Raw genomic sequence first — 16,550 nt, forward strand, 5'->3', positions numbered from 1 at the left:
ACCTGTCTAACAAATCTACACATGTACCCCGAACTTAAAAGTTAAATAAACATAATTTTTATATCCGCGGGGAAACAAAAAATTGTGTGATGTACTTTATTGTTGTGGTCTGGAACTGAAGCCACAATATATCTAAGGTATGCCTGTCTACCATAATTTGTTTATCCAATTCATCCATTGAAGGACATTTGGGCTGTTTCTATCATTTGATTTTTGTGAATAATGTGGTTATAATATATACATGTACTTGTTTGAATACCTGTTTTCAGTTCCTTTGGGTATAAACCTAGAAGTGAAATTATGGTGTCATATGATAATTTTATGTTTAACTTTTTAAAGAAATGTCAAACTCTTTCCACAGCAGCTGGACCATGTCACATTCCCATGAGCAATGTATGAGGGTTCCAATTTCTCCACATCTTCACCAACACTTGTTATTTTCTGTGTTTGTTTTTTAAATTATAGCCATATTATTGGGTATGAGGTGGTACTTCATTGTGGTTTTCATTTGCATGTTCCTAACAACTAATGACACTGAGCAAATCTTATCATGCAATGGTTAATGTTTCAAGTCATTAAATTTTTGAGTCATTTATTATGTAGCATTATCTAACTGACAAGAAAAGTTAGCAAAATTAAATGGCCCTGTCCGTATCAGGCTAACAGTGTAGTCTAAATGAAAGACTATCATCTAATAATATACAAATAAAAGTTAAGTTAGAACTGTGGTTAGTGCTATGAAGCAGAGATCTTCAGTGCTGTGGGAGTACACAAGAGACCTAATTTGGGATGTTAGGTAATTCCCTGAAGGAATTACTACTGATCTACGATCTAAGGATGAGTAGAATTTAACCAGATCAAGAGGAGGGTAAAGTGAATATGTAAAAATGCCTATGCTGGAAGGAAAGATGAAAAACAGGAAGAGTTGAATGAGGTCACAGTGACCCAACAAAGAGAAACCAAAATATACAGACACAAGATGAGACAGGAAATACATGTAGAGGCTAGGCCATGGAAGGCCTTGAAGGCCAAGTTAAGGTATCATACCTCTACCCAAGAGGAATGGGATACAGTGGGGATATCATTAAAGGTTTTTAGGCAGTGTGGTAACACAAAACAAATTTATGTTTTGAAAAGATGACTCCAATACAGGATTGGAGAAGGAAAGGAGTATAAGTTGGGAAATCATTCAGGAGGTTATTTTAGTAGGAGAAAACACTTTGATGTAGCAATAGTAGTAAATATAAAGAGATGAGAAAATTCAAAAGATATCTCCATAAAATCAATTGTTCTTGAAAACAGATCGAATAAAAGGCAGAACAAGATATCGAAGATGACGTCTCGGTCTCTGGTTTGAGTAAATGGATGCGAGATGATGTCCCTCATTGAAACTGAGAATGCACACTGAGGACTAATTTTGGGACAAGCCTGGAATTTGGCTTTAGACCTGTTGAGTTTGACATGTCATCTAATTAAAGATAGTGAGTAACAATTGTACCTACAAGTCCGAGGTTTAGATAAAATGTTGGGTTAGAATAAAAATTTGTGAGTGACATACATGGTGGAGATAATTGAAGTCAAGGGTGTGGATGAGGCCCTATAGGAAGAGAATGTAGAATAACAACAGAAGAAAGCCAGGACTCAGCCTTGTAGAACCAAATATGTCTATGGATTTGTGATAATCAGTTATTGATGACTTCTGCAAAAGTTGTTTCTAGGGAAGAAGCAGGAGCCAGACTGGAGGGGGTTGAGAAGTGAGTGGAAGGTGAGTAACTAACTCTCTAGGACAGTAGTCCTCCTTATCTACAGTTGCCCTTTTTCATGATTTCAGTTACCCACAGTCAACCACGATTTGAAAATATAACATACAAAAAGATATTTTGAGAATGAGAGAGGGACCACATTTGCATAATTTTTATTGTAGTATATTGGTAAACTTTATTATTGTTAATCTCTTACTATTCCTAATTTATAAGTTAAACTTTATCATAGCTATGTATCTATAAGAAAAATATATAGTACATAGAGTTCAGTACCACTGTATCCATGGTTTCAGGTATCCAACTGGGAGTCTTGGAATGTAACCCCCACAAATTAAGGGGGGCTACTGTACTGTGTAAGTTATGCCATCATCTTCCTGAGCTCACCAAATTCAATCACTCCCAAGCCAACTTATCAGGGTTCATTCTGAGATTTTCTGCCAGCAACCCACTCTAAGTCCAGCTCAGCCTAGGCCTGTCTCAGGCTGATGGAGAACCCCACACCCAGACTCTTAAAGCAGAAGATTCCCTATGTCCTGTGGAGGAAGTAATTTTAGGATATTAAAGTATGAAGGGCCATTTGGTCCAAATATTAATTTAGTCTGAACAGAATCTGGCTAGAAAGTGCACAGAACTGCTCCCCACCCAACCAAAAGTTGTCAATCTGATAAATTACCTTAGTATGCCAAAAATTATCTAGACTAGAGAAAATTTCAGCCAAATGTGAATTGCCTCTATTCCTTTAACAAACACATACTGAACATACTGATCCCTTTCCCTGAGACATAAGACATAAGACATGGTATCCCTTTCCCTGAGAAATTTTTGATCTAGAAAGGATGTCAGAGAAGTAGACCCTTGGCTACAGGGTGGAGTGATAAGAGCAAAGACAAGGAAGGAGCAACCTAGACTGGGGTTTCAATGGAGGCTTTTGAGAAGATACCATGGTTGAGTAGCATTTTGAATGATGAATAGAATAACATAGGAGGATGAAGAAGCAGAGTAGGATGGTGAAAGGCATTCTAAGCAGAAAGCTCAGAGGCATAAAATAGCACGCTGCATTGGGCAATTCAACACCGTATATCCAAAGTGCAAGGAGATGAGTCAGAGGAGGTAACCTGGGCCAGAGCATGAAGAACGTTATTGTATACTGTTGTGTTAGGCAAGAACTTTTTGGTTTCAAGTCACAGAAACACAATACAAGTAGCTTAAATAACAAAATGTGGAATGCAGTGACTCAGATACTAGAGAGTTTAGGAGGTAAATGAGTTTTCCAGCACGGCTGATTTCAGTACTCAGCTGATCATCAGGGATCTTTCTTCAACTCAGGCCTAACTTGCAGTGGCCTGAATTGGATTTTGTGCCCATCCCTGAATGAATCTCTAATACTCTAGTTAACCAAGCCTGGGTCACGTGCTCACAGTTAGTTCCAGGCAATTCAATCGAATCCATCCAATGTGTAGTGAAGAGTGGGGCAGGGAAAAATAGTGGATCAGGAGTCTTCCTTCAATTCAGGCTTAACTTTGCAGTGGCTTGAATTGGATCTTATGCCCATCCCTAAATGAATCTCTAATACTTTAATTAGCCAGGCCTGGGTCACATGCTCATAGTTAGTTCCAGGTAATTCAGTCAAATTCATCCTATATGGAGTGATAGCGGGGCAGGGAAAAATAGTGAATGTCCACCCCACCATGCAAAGAGCTTTAAACTTTATCCTAAGGACAAAGGAAGTCATTGAAGGATTGTAAGCAGGGAAGTGGAGAGATCAGATTTACACTTTAGAAAAATCTGTGCAGTAGCAGCAAAGCAAGTGGGTCAGAGGAGTTCAGACTTGAGGCAAATGCAACTCCTGCTGTTCTTGAGAGGATAGAGATTAGAACCTGAACAATGGCGGTGAGGACAGGAAATTACCTAGTTCCCATCATGGGATTATTTAAAAAATCCATCAGTTAGCCACAATGACCCAGTTTTTTTTAATCCCCACTTTCCACCTAGATTTTAGGCAGAAATCAGAGACTCCAGGCAGAAATGGTTTCTCTTTGCTGGCAGCCACTTCTAAAAGAATAGAACAGATTTTTAAATCCTTCTGATCCCTTGGCCCTATGACTCTACGTAAACCCAGAAGAATTCAACCACGCATGTATATGTTTCATGCCACCAGTATGAGGATCCCTGATACATAACACCATAGTGTGTTTCTCTACACACATCTGAAGTGTTATCTTTGACTTTATTCAATTGGAGATAGAACTTGGAGAAACTGAGAGTCATTGCCTATCGCCCAGCATGCACACTGACTTCTGGTTTACGGTATCATCCCACGAAATGCTGCCTTAGATGTATGGAGAAGGCCACACATGATTATCTTACATATGTACAGCATTTTAAGCCTACAAAAGCACTTTTCTTACACATTAATCATTGATTCCTCCCAGCAACTCTATGACATAGAGAGTAGCATCCCCATTTTATAAAGATAAGAGGCTCAAAGAGGGAAAGTAAATTGCCACAGGTTCCACTCTAGGAAGAGGCTCGGTGGAAGAGAAGAGCAGGTCTTTGCATTAAAATCTTCTCCCATGAGGTCTACTTTTGAGTAATGGTTGTGAGCAAAGACTCTGGAGCCAGACTGCCCAATTTAAAATCTCAGCTTGCTGCAGATTAGCTAAGTATTTTAAGCAACAGACTCCAATAATTCGCTGACCCTGTTTTCTCAATTGTGAATAGAAATTTTTAAAAATAATCCACCTCAGAGGGTTGTTGAGGGGATTAAACTAGTAAATACAAACATATAAGATTATCTTATAATTTATTGTCCAAAACATTATATTTCTGAGAGTGAAAAGAGACACTAAAAATTAGTAAAATGCGTATTACTTTTGAAATAATGATGCACAGTTTAATTAAACTTATTTACTGACCCCCAAAAATATTTTAAACTTATTGGTGGATCTATAAAATAGTTCTATTTGAACACTATTTCAGAAATAATTTTTTCCCAAAAACAATACATATCAGTATAAATTTTTTGGGTTTCTGAATATTAAAACAAAAACAATATAAGCAGAATATTCATGTTGGGACCTATTCACATTCTTTAATCAGTTGCTTAGCTTTATTTGTCCCTTTTCTTGCAGGCTATGTCTCATAGGCCTTGGCACATCTGGTTGGTCCACTGAGTGGCCATCAAGAATCGCACTGTGGAGGTCAGGTGCAGTGGCTCACACCTATAACCCTAGCACTTTGGGAGGCCCAGGTGTGTGGATCATTTGAGGTCAGGAGTTCGAAACAAGCCCGGCCAACATGGTGAAACCCCGTTTCTTCTGAAAATACAAAAATTAGCCGGGCATGGTGGTGCACACCTGTAATCCCAGCTACTAGGGAGCCTGAGGCAGGAGAATCACTTGAGCCCAGGAGACAGAGGTTGCAGCGAGCAGAGATCATGCCACTGCACTCCAACCTGGGCAACAGAATGAGACTCTGTCAAAGGAAAGGGAAGGGGAAGGGGAAGGAAAATCCAGGATAAATGCTAAACTGAACAGGATACAGCAGGACATTCTCAGGCAAGCTGAATACATAATTTATGTACCCTAAGAATAAAGCTCTAGAACAAGGTCTGGCTCACAGTAAGCAATAGGTAAAGACTAGCGATTTTTATTGGTTTAGCTTTCATTACTGTTGTTGCTATTACCATGGTACCAGTTTTGTTCATTTATTATAAACAGTTCACTGAGATTTATAAATATTGTCTTGTTTAATTTTCCCCAAAGCCCAACTGCTGCATTCTTTTGCTTCTATCTGCATGGCCCTTCAAGGCATACTGAGTTGGTAATCCCTGGATTTAGTCTGGAGTCTGAATCACTATACTGTGCTTTCTTTTCCTATTCTCTATTCCTGTAGTTGTTTTAGTATGAAGCACAATCTACTGGACATAATCTGACATACTATCTTATATATTCCAGATGTTTCTGTTAGTCATCTCCACCCCAAGATTAGAAATCTCTTGGGAGCATGGACCAGTGTATTGATCACAGTTTTAGATGCAAGCAACAGGAACCAACTCTGGCTAATTAAAGCAGAAACAGGATTTATTAAAATATATTACATAGCTCACAGAATCTACAGAAGGGCTGGAGAACCAGGCTTGGAGGCTGTGCAGCTCAGAACAAGGCCCCAGATCCACCACAGAACTCACTGGTCCTGTGAAGACAAACAAGCAGCATCACTGGACACAGTCCTCCCAACAGCCACATTGCTGGACACGGCAGATTAACTGTTGTCACAAACACTTCAGAAACCTCTAGGTTGCTGTTGTGACCATCAACTTCCCTAAGATAAAAATTCAAGTGTTCTGAGGTTTTTGTTTCATCAGTTTCCAAAAAAGAGGTGAGTGCACCCAATTGGTAGAAGCCAGTCACGTGCCCATCCTCCAGCTGCAAGAAAGCGAGTATTTGGCATTTTTAGCTTCTTTGGTCATGAGAAACATTGCTTTGTATGAGGAAAATTCCTACAAGCCTAGGGAGGGTGCTCAAAAACTAGGCAGTCAAAATTCAAGACAAATGTCTCCTGCATCCATGACTTGCAGTTCTTTAGTATCGTTCTCAGAACTGAGCACCACTGAACACTGAAGACTTGCTCTCTGCCAACATCACAAATTATCCAAGTGATGCTGTGGAGATTAATTTTAAAAGCAAGGCTTCAGACAACAGTGAAAAATGATAATGTAGCTATTTTCTCATTGGCATATCAGAATATTAGCATCACACAATCCCTTTCTATTCAATCTCTTTGGTAGTACAGAAGTTCAAAGTAGTCTACAAATTCACTGAGAAACTGAGAACCAAATAATTTATAGATGACTATAACTACTACGAGTTCCTTTGATCTCTCAACTTTAAGGCAAAGCAGGAAGAAAAACAATAAAGGGAGGGAAAAGGTGTTTTGCAACCATTAATCAAGTGGCTGCTTTGCAATATAACACTTGACTCCTTCATAGTCACTGTTCAATTAAGTCTCAAATCTTTTCTACCAAAGCCTGCTGATTTCAAGACAACTGAGGTTACAACAGTTGATGTACAGCATCTTTAGCAACATAGTGCTGAGCAAAGAAAACACCCAAGAGAAATGAGAATTAAAAAGCCCAAGGGCCATAATCTAAAGAAACTACCAAAGAGCACAAAACATACAAGTTGACCCCAAACAACCTGAGGTTCCAACTACCACTCATCAGACAAGCCATGGCCGCAATATTGATTGGGATGTGACAACTTAACAGCAAGTTGAGAATTGTTCCCAGACACCAGGCACCTGCCATAAGGCAGAGACTGTTGACTTATCGTGGTTCCTATGCTAGACAGTGACAATCTAACTTCTCAAATATTTATGTACCAGGCACTTCACTTGGTACTTTGATGCAAAACCAAGGTATATAAATTGCTATCCCTGATACCCCCAAACTTATCATCTGTAGGAGGTGAGAAGTCAAGAATTCAAATGGCTATAAGGCAGAACACGGTAAATGCCCTAAAGGTGGATTCAATGAGGGAAAGAACATGGAAGTCAAGAAAGGCAAATGACAGGAAGAGAACGCAATGAATTCCTGAAACCTCCTTGACTACAAGCCATTTTCACAGATTATTAAAGACAGGGCTGAAACAGATCCCTCTACAGATTATCTAACACAACCCTCTCTTTTTAAAAACTTTTATTTTAGGTTCAGGGTACATGTGAAGGTTTGTTACATAGGTAACATACCTATATTACACAGGTAAACTTTGTCATGGGGGTTGGTTGTACGGATAGTTTCATCACCCAGGTATGAAGCCCAGTACCCAATAATTATTTTTTTATGCTCCTCTCCTTCCTCCCACCCTCCACCCTCAAGTAGACCGCCGTGTCTCTTGTTTCCTTTTTTGTGTTCAAAAGGTCTCATCATTTAACTTGTAAGTGAAAACATGCGGTGTTTGCCTTTCCATTCCTGCACTGGTTTGCTAAGGATAATAGCCTCCCGTTCCATCCATGTTCCCACAAAAGACATGATCTTGTTCTTTTTCATGGCTGCACAGTATTCCATGGTGTGTACGTACCGTAGTTTCTTTATCCAATCTGTCATTGACAGGCATTTAGGTTGATGCCATGTCTTTGGTATAGCAAACAGTGCTGCAATGAACATTTGCATGCCTGTGTCTTTAGGGTAGAATGATTTATATTTTTCTGGCCATACCTAGTAATGGGATTGCTGGGTGGAATGATAGTTCTGCTTTTAGTTCTTTGAGGAATTGCCATACTGCTTTCCATAATGCAACTGCCTCTTTTTTGCACCTAACATGAGGCTCTCAAGTTCAGTGGCTAGCAGAGTCAGAATTAGAGTCCAGGTTTTCTGACTCCTAAACCTGTATAATCCCTTAGAGTCATGAGACACATAAGGAAAAGAAAATTTTCCCATCCTTTCCTGTGCCCTAAATGCCACTTCTGTCCTTATGTCCCATTTATGGAGAAAGGCTATTTGATCTTGTCACTTGGCAGTGAAGTATGTATGTTGGGGAGGCGGGTAGTCACAGGGACACAGAGACTCTGAGGGTCTTTCCTGATATTCTCCAGAGAGAGCTGCTTAGCTTAGCTGAGATACTGACCAAACCCCTGTTCTAAGAAAGACCCTCAGCACATAGGTGGGTGGAGATGGTCGAGAAAAGGCCAAGGATTGCCAGTATCTGAACCAGGGACTGAGTCTCTCTCGGAAGTAAGAATTGAAAATTCAATCTGAATCTGAGACAATTTGGCTGGAGCTCTGTCTTGTCAAGACAAGAGTGATCAGGGTCTCAGGTGTCTCAGGTTCAGGATATCATCAGTGGGCACCTAAGAACACAGTGCAGGACAAGCTTGGCAGCAGCATGGAAAAGAATGAGAACACCACACACTTTGTCCATAGCCAAGAAATCAAGGCTGTGGAAACCTAATTGGGCTTTGAAATTAGCACTTCATGGAGGGGAGATTGATTCCTCCTTGGTTCTGTTTCCCCGATGCTGGCAGCAGATTCTGTCTAGTAATTAGCTGGTGACAGTCCATATCATTTCCTTCCTAGAATGCTCCAAAGTTTCACAAAGCCTGATACACTTATGTTAATTTTCTTTTTTCTCAACTTTCTGGGCATGGTGTTTTTGTTCTTGTTTGGTTTTGTTTAATTTTGGTTGCAAAGTGGGTTAATTGGCCTCCTTCACTAATCTAGTGAATTCCTCTCTTGATTTTCAGATATTTTCTTTCCTTTAATGTCAAGACCAAGAACTGGCTGTTAGTAAGTATCTTTGACCTCAGGCTAAAGTCTCTGGGTTTTTAGGTTATCATTAAGCTACTTGTTCATCAAGGGCTTCTTGTGGGAACCTATTTCCTGCAAATAATAGGCCCACTGCAGTTAGTTTTGACTGGTTTGGTCTTACTAGCACATTTACTGCCACCAAAACCACAAATGATTCTCAGTACATCACAGCCTGATCCAATTATCCTGAGTCCTCCAGTTCCCACATCCTTAACTGTCATAAACTTTCTGAAGATGAATCTATACTAATTTCTGCCATGTGCTTAAGTCTTTATGGCATGTCTTTTTATGGAAGATTTCCTTAAGGATGCATCATGGTCAAATTTCCTTTCCTACTGACCAGATTGAGCTCAAGGGAGAAGGGAAAACAACCTATCTGAATCCCAAACATCCCTAGATTGTGATGGCTACTGTAGTTTAAAAAAAAAAAAAAAAAAGTCACTTTCTGAGACAATAGTCAGATATCATGGCACTTTCTAGATGCCAGGACTATGCTAAATACCTTAGGAGCACCACATAAAGAGATGATTTTGTCCATAAATCCTTTGTACTTTTACCTTGAAGGCAATCAAGAGCAAACTGGTTAGCATGACTTAGAATTAGAAGGCTATGTGTATTCTTAGCTCCACGTCTGACAGCTGAGTATGCCTCAGTTTCCTCTTCAGTGCAGTTTCCTCTCCCCCTCACAGTGCTAACAGACTGGAAAAGATCTTACCATAGAGACTTTAGAATGTCTACAAGTGCAAGAATTCTTTTTACAGGACATTTCTCCTTTAGTCTATGGCAACGAATGCATATCCTCATCACTTTCAAAGGCAGTGTTGGCTGGACTCAGAATCAAGACAAGAGTGATCAGGGTACTTCATCTCCCTGCTGCAGCCGAGCAGGCAAGTGCAGCTTATCATTCTGGACCAACTCAGCTCCACTCTCTGTGTGAGCTTTAAGGTTCTTAGTCCCTACATCCATGTCTTCAGGGGCAGCCTGATAAGCATAAGAATTTGCTATTTTTATATTTTGCAGAATAAATTAAAACATGAGAGATTTGGATTAGATAACATGTTACTTTCCTCACTGAAAGTTTGAACACTGGTGTAGATGTTCCCCAATCAGCTTGTCCCATTAGGTCCTCTTGAGTACTAGAATTTGAAATATACAGGTCAGTTTGAGAAGTTCTCAAGCCGATGTTTGTACAAAAATAATTTACTTATGTCACCTCAAAACAAAGGTAGTCTTCAGAAAATTCGGTAACCTAGCATTTGAGATCTCTATAAAAGAACTGGTCCTCACTATCTGCTCATTGCTGTCCTAATCCTGTCCTTCGTTGGCCTCCGAAGATGGTTAGCAGATGGGGTTCTCTCCAGGCCAAATATATGGCCACATACTGCTAACCCTCCCCCATGTTACCCCTTCCCTTGCCCATGACACATATCACTAATTATAGTACTCTTTCCTGCTACGGCCAGATGTAGCCTCAGAATCCTTCTCAACATAGCTTCAGACCACCACTAGCGATCATTTAGAATTGGCATTTAGAAGATCTATGCTGCCAAATTGCCCTAGGGACTGCTGAATAGTGAGCTTCCCTTGTCGAATTCTCCCAGAATCCGAGTCACTGTTCAGAGAAGCATCCACTAGAGGATGAGAGAAGAGCTTTGTTCATTACTATCTTAAGAAAACAGACTTGGGAATGAACAAAGCTCTCAATCTTTAAAATGCTTATAAATCACCTGTGGATTTGTTAAAAGATAGATTTTTATTCATTATTTCTGGAATTTATCCCCTCTTAACTTTTCCTCCTTTAGTTTCTATCTCTTTATTTGTGCTGCGTCTTGAGAAATCTTGGGAGTTAGTGTTACAGTGCAATGGTTAAACACAAGGGCTCTTCTTAGATTCAAGACTAGTTGTGTGACTTTTGGCAAATTACTTATCCTCTTGACCTTAATTTCCTAATCAATTAATTGGGAATGAAAAGAGAACCTACTTTATGTCATTCTTGCAATGATTAAATGAAATTATACATATTAAATGCTTACAAAAATGTCAGGCACAAAATAAGCACTCAATATCAGATAAAACTAATATTTCAACACAATTTTATGATTCACTAATTGACTCTTCAGTTATGTCTAGTTCACTATGTCGAGTCTTGTTATATCAACAACCTTATTTTTTATTGTCATTATTTCTAATTGGTTCTTTTCCATAATAACCCATTCTTGATTTATAACATCATAGTTTATGTATCTATATAGCTATCTATATGTCTATGTATAGATACTTTCACCTCTTTATCTCTTTGAAGTTATTAAATGTATTTACATTTTTTAAATCACCCTTTTGATTTTTACTTCCTTAGATGTAAGTTCTTTTTTGAAATTGTGCTTTCCTGTCTATCTGGAGGTTTTTAGCTATGAACTTATTATGGTGAGGAGATTTCTCAAGATTTCAAAAATAATCTGCTGGATTATAATTTCCACATATGAGCTTTGAGCAGGGAACATAGTGCCAGTACACAGGCCTCACTCAGGCATCTGTGTAGAGACCACCCTGTGGGGGAGCTCAATTCCAGGCCCTGTCCCTGCAGGCACAACCCAAGCCTAGCCCGTGGGGTTAGTACAGATGTCACTGCCCTGACCCCTGGCCTTGTGCTGGCCGCTCAGCTCTCACTTCAGGTGGCTCCACTGTAGACTGGCAGGGCAGTTCCACTGCTGGCCATCCTCTGGCCTCAGATACACCTACCTTCTTAGAGCCTTTTCTTTTATCATCTAGAATCAGCCAATTTTTTCAACTGCTTTTGATCCTATTTGGCATTTTTTTCCTGCATTATTCTCAGGCTCCTCCCATGTGCTTAATTGCTTCCCACACTCACTTGTACCACATGCTCTCCTGAACCCTGTCCCCAGTGTTACAATTACATTTAATGAGGCAAGATATTCTGTGTGTGTGTTGGGGGGAGGGGGTGTGGGCAGGGTCTCACTCTGTCACCTAGGCTGGAGTGCAGTGGTGCAATCTTGGTTCACTGAAAGCTTAACCTCCTGAGCTCAAGCGATCCTCCTGCCTCAGCCTCCCAAGTTGCTGACACTGCAGGCATGCACCACCACACCCAGCTACTTTTTGTATTTTTTGTAGATGCAGTTTTACCATGTTGCCCAGGCTGGTCTCAAACACCTGAGCTGAAGCCATTCACCCTCCTCAGCCTCCCAAAGGGTTAGGATTACAGGCGTGAGACACCACGTCCAGCCAAGACATTCTTCATCAGAAACACTTAGGAACAAGTTTGTCTTCCCATCCCTATCTCTACAGCCTGAAGCTGCAGAAGTTTTCAAACCCATAGCCTTTCAAAATCCCGCAATCTCTCCAAGCCTCCCATCTCTCTGCAGTCATTCTTACAGGACATACCAATACCGGAAGCTATTTGGGCCTTGGCAACACCAATCACTGGGCATAACAGCAAGTGTTGAAACCAGGAAGGAGGAGGGGGCAATAAAAGTGCCAGCAAGTGAAGAAGCTTACTATATTCATAAAGATCTCAGCTCTCCACAGCCCTTCCCCTTGCTCTATGGCTTTCTCTTTACAGTTTCTCTTCTTGTAGAGAAGTCCTCTACAAGGTATAGCTCAGATGTAACACTTTAGAACACATTAACTATCATGACAACCTCATGGTAGACACTTTTTTCCTCTCTCCTGTGGTATGGACTGTGGTATGTTTTTCCTTCCAGAGACACACACACACACACACACACTTCTCAAGATGAAAAAACTCATGTGATAAGACTTGCTGCCTTCTTCCATGATTCATTTCCCCCTTTTCCATATGCTCTCTGCCTGCATAAATACCTTTAGCCTATTCATTAATTCCCTGGTAAATGTATTCAATTCTTCCCTCTGTTCCTTTTTTCCAACACTCCATTTGCTTTTTAGAAGTTTTAGCTCTAACCTTATGCTCTCTGTCTTTCTAACCCTGCAGTGATTGTCACTGTCTTTCTGTGTTTCTCTTTCCTCAAAGTCTTGTAAAATAGAACATACTGCAAAGCAGTGGTGTTCCTGGGATTTAGCATTTGGGGTGGCAGATGGGGTGGTAACAAATCTGCTTGTGGGGGCTGGGTACATCCCCCAGCACTCCCAATCCATTACATACATTTTGAATGAAAAATATTAAAGATAATGGAATTAAAAGCACATTAATGTGCCACTTAATCTATTTAGGAGAAGCTGAGAAAAGAAACTCTTTACTAATACTTAATCTAGTACAACTCACATATAGCTAAACATAATCTCCTTGATCAACAAGCAGGTATGAGAGATTTCACTTTTGTGGTCTCACTACAACTTAACCATTGATGAAGAAAGCATTGGCAAAGGCAGCTCCAGTATCAGAAGTTAAGGAGGTTGGCTGCCAATCATGTTTCATTTAGAATCTCTTCTTGAACGCTGGTTTTTACTCACTGTTTTCACTTAAACTATCCACAGACTCATTTTTTAATAAGACCAGGATGGTTGTTGCCAAATCTTAATGTTATAATTATTCCTTTTTACATGTTCCTCATTTAGATTGTAAACTCTCTAAACAGTAACGACTGTCAATCTGTTCCATGGGATGCCAATGTGCACAGTAGGAGGGAAGTAGAGCACCTCCTATCTACAAGCAATACGTACTGTGCAGGCATTTCACCTCTTTATTCTTCTGTAATCACTGCAACCACCTATGTTCACAGATGTCAGTATGGAAATTCATAAAGGTAAAGTAATTTTACCAAGATCATGAAATTAGTAAGAGAGCTTGGATGCAAACCCAAGTCTTGACTCTAAAGCTTATGTCCTTTACACCACACACTGTGCCACTCACTGCTGCACGAATACATGATGAGTGATGAATTAATGAATCAATCAAACAAGCCTGGACCTAAGGCACTTAAATTCTGCCAGTTCAACTCTCTGATTGCAAAATAAAGGGTGGCCACTTAATAGTGGATGTGAAAAATAAGTGTTCTGTGAAAAGAATGATATTGACCTCTAAATTAAAATTTTCAACATTCAGATATGCAAAAAACCAACAGCAATAACTCTCCTTAAAACACTAGAAGCTATATCAGTTTTATTATCCCATCTGACAATTGATGGAATAAAAACAGAGAGACTAAGAGAGGCCTGGGATAATGTCATATGGGCTATCTAGAATTAGAACCAAGAGCCTTTGAAAGTGGCATCCTCTGTCCATCAATCCATAATTTTTAAGATACTAATGTGCAATTTTTCACCACAAGCACTAATGGAAGCTGCACCAGGAGTAAAACTTTAATATCAATTAACCAATATTGAATACTTATCAAGGATAGCCATTGTGTGGGTGCTGTTGGGTTTTCTAGAGTAAAAAAGCAGACTTAACTCTAGCCTCCTTTGTGATGTAACCATAGTGAAGCTAGAGAATTACATCAAGCACTGCAGATGGTATAGAATATCCTAATTACAATTCCAAATTGCACTCAATGTTTTTCTAAATAGAAAAAGATCCAGATAAATTAATCTGAAAGGACGTATAAAATTGCAGTCATGGGGAGATAAATCTTTTATTAGCAAATCTTTCCATTTGCCTGACCACTTCTAAGTAACTTTTAGATCACTAAGGATTCACACACAAACCATTTTCCATGGCTTATGAAAAAATAAATGCATTTCCATTATGTTCTGTTTCTTTTGAAGAATTCCCTGGGGAACTGTTCTAAAGTTGAGGCAAATCAGCATACACAAATACATCCATTTATAATCTCCTTGGAAACTAGAATCGCTGGTCAATTCAGGCAGCAAGCAGCAAAATGTTTTGTCCAGGTTTCCTTGAAGAGAGAAAAATATTGTGAAAAATTCGAAGGAGGATATACACTGAGTTGCAGGGTTTGATGTGCTAGCCTCTAAGCAACTACATTTCCATGCACCAGAAAGACTGCTGCTTTATGCCAAGTCTACATGCTGTGCCATCAGAATGAAATAAGCCAAAGAAAAATGATAGTAAAAATGGCTACCATTTATAGAGCATTTAGCAGGTGCAGGCACTACACTAAGCACTACACTTACATTACCTCATATAATTCTCACAACCACTCCAGGATGTAAGCATTGTTTTCCTCATTTTACAAAATAAAAAATGGAGTCTCAGAGAAGTTAAGCAGATCACTTAAAGTCACACAGCTAACAGGTGATGAAGTTTTATGAAACTTGGTGCCTGTCCTCTGAACACAATGCTGCATTTCCACAGGCACAATTGTGTTGTCAACAAGACCACCTTGCCTTCCCTCCCCAGCTCAATGACACAGTTACTGCCAAGCTTCAGATAGGATTTTCCATCAAAAATGCTTTAAAAGAACCACAGATTTCCAGCAAAGACATGGAACTGTTAAAACAAGATACAGAAACTGTTCCCACTGATTATATGGCCATTTGTTTACCTATTCCTCATGACTCACTTCTGCAAAAATCTATACTGTAATGAAAAATCCATAATGAGGAAAGTAAACTATTTGTACTCTACTTCTAGATGGACAAAAAGATGAAGAGGCATACTGACACACTCACGCACACACAAATGGAAAACACAGATTTGTTTTGACAACCTATTATACTACAAAAATATTTATGAATGTAAGCTGCAGCAAAGTGCATCCATCTTCCAAAAGCACACATACCCCGCCAAAGGCTGCTGAGATTCGGGGAAGGTGAGAATACCCTCCCATTTAACTGCCTTCAGGCTAACGGGGGGACCAGAGGGAAGCCTCCAGTCTTCCATTATCAGGGTTTCTCATAATGTCGTTCTTTTCACAGAACATTCTTATTCTTCACATCCACTGTTAAGTGACCACCCTTTATTTTGCAATCAGAGAGTCGAGCTGGCAGAACTGAAGTGCCTTGGCAGCTGCAGAGATGAAACTCAACTGAACAAACAGATTCTTAAGTGATGCTTAGATGGAAGAACTTGGACATGGTTCAGATTTCTTAAAAGTTCATTTAAATGTGTGATTGAATCCTGCTCATTACCCTCTCGGCAGTATATTATATATTCAACTCTTTTATTGTATAATAATATAGAGGGTGGAAAATAAAGGTACAGTATTACCAACTCTTCTTATTATAGAAGAAGAGCAGCTTTGTTTATGTCATAAACAATAGTCAATAAATGCATGTAAGTTAATTTTTCACAGCAATCTATACCCAGAACTTGAAATATGCTATTTTGTTCTTTGGTCCAAATATCTTGAGACAAATAAATCCTTCTGTATGGTAATCAGATTGAAGTTTTGGAGTAAACAGCGTGTGAGAACATGCAGGCCCAATTTTAGAATGTTGCTTAATGTGGACCAATGACAGATGACTTTACTACAGCACTGCCCGCCACCTCTCTGACCTCCTTTCCAAACACTCCGCTCCCCTCACTCACTCTGCTCCAGCCATTTAGATCAACTTATTTTTTTTTTAAATTTTTATTTCAATAG

The 16,550-nt window shown here is 39.6% G+C and overlaps 1 long non-coding RNA gene across 1 annotated transcript; it reads left to right on the forward strand.

Annotated features, from left to right (window-relative positions):
- The first annotated feature begins 12,227 nt into the window (after window positions 1–12,227).
- On the forward strand, window positions 12,228–16,256 carry LOC103876276. Its single transcript, XR_001893756.3, has 3 exons — window positions 12,228–13,808; window positions 15,599–15,776; window positions 15,883–16,256. It is a non-coding gene; the product is annotated as an uncharacterized LOC103876276 (long non-coding RNA).
- The last annotated feature ends 294 nt before the right edge of the window (window positions 16,257–16,550 follow it).

The sequence above is a fragment of the Papio anubis genome, chromosome 10, assembly GCF_008728515.1.
Source record: "Papio anubis isolate 15944 chromosome 10, Panubis1.0, whole genome shotgun sequence".
Taxonomy (NCBI): domain Eukaryota; kingdom Metazoa; phylum Chordata; class Mammalia; order Primates; family Cercopithecidae; genus Papio; species Papio anubis.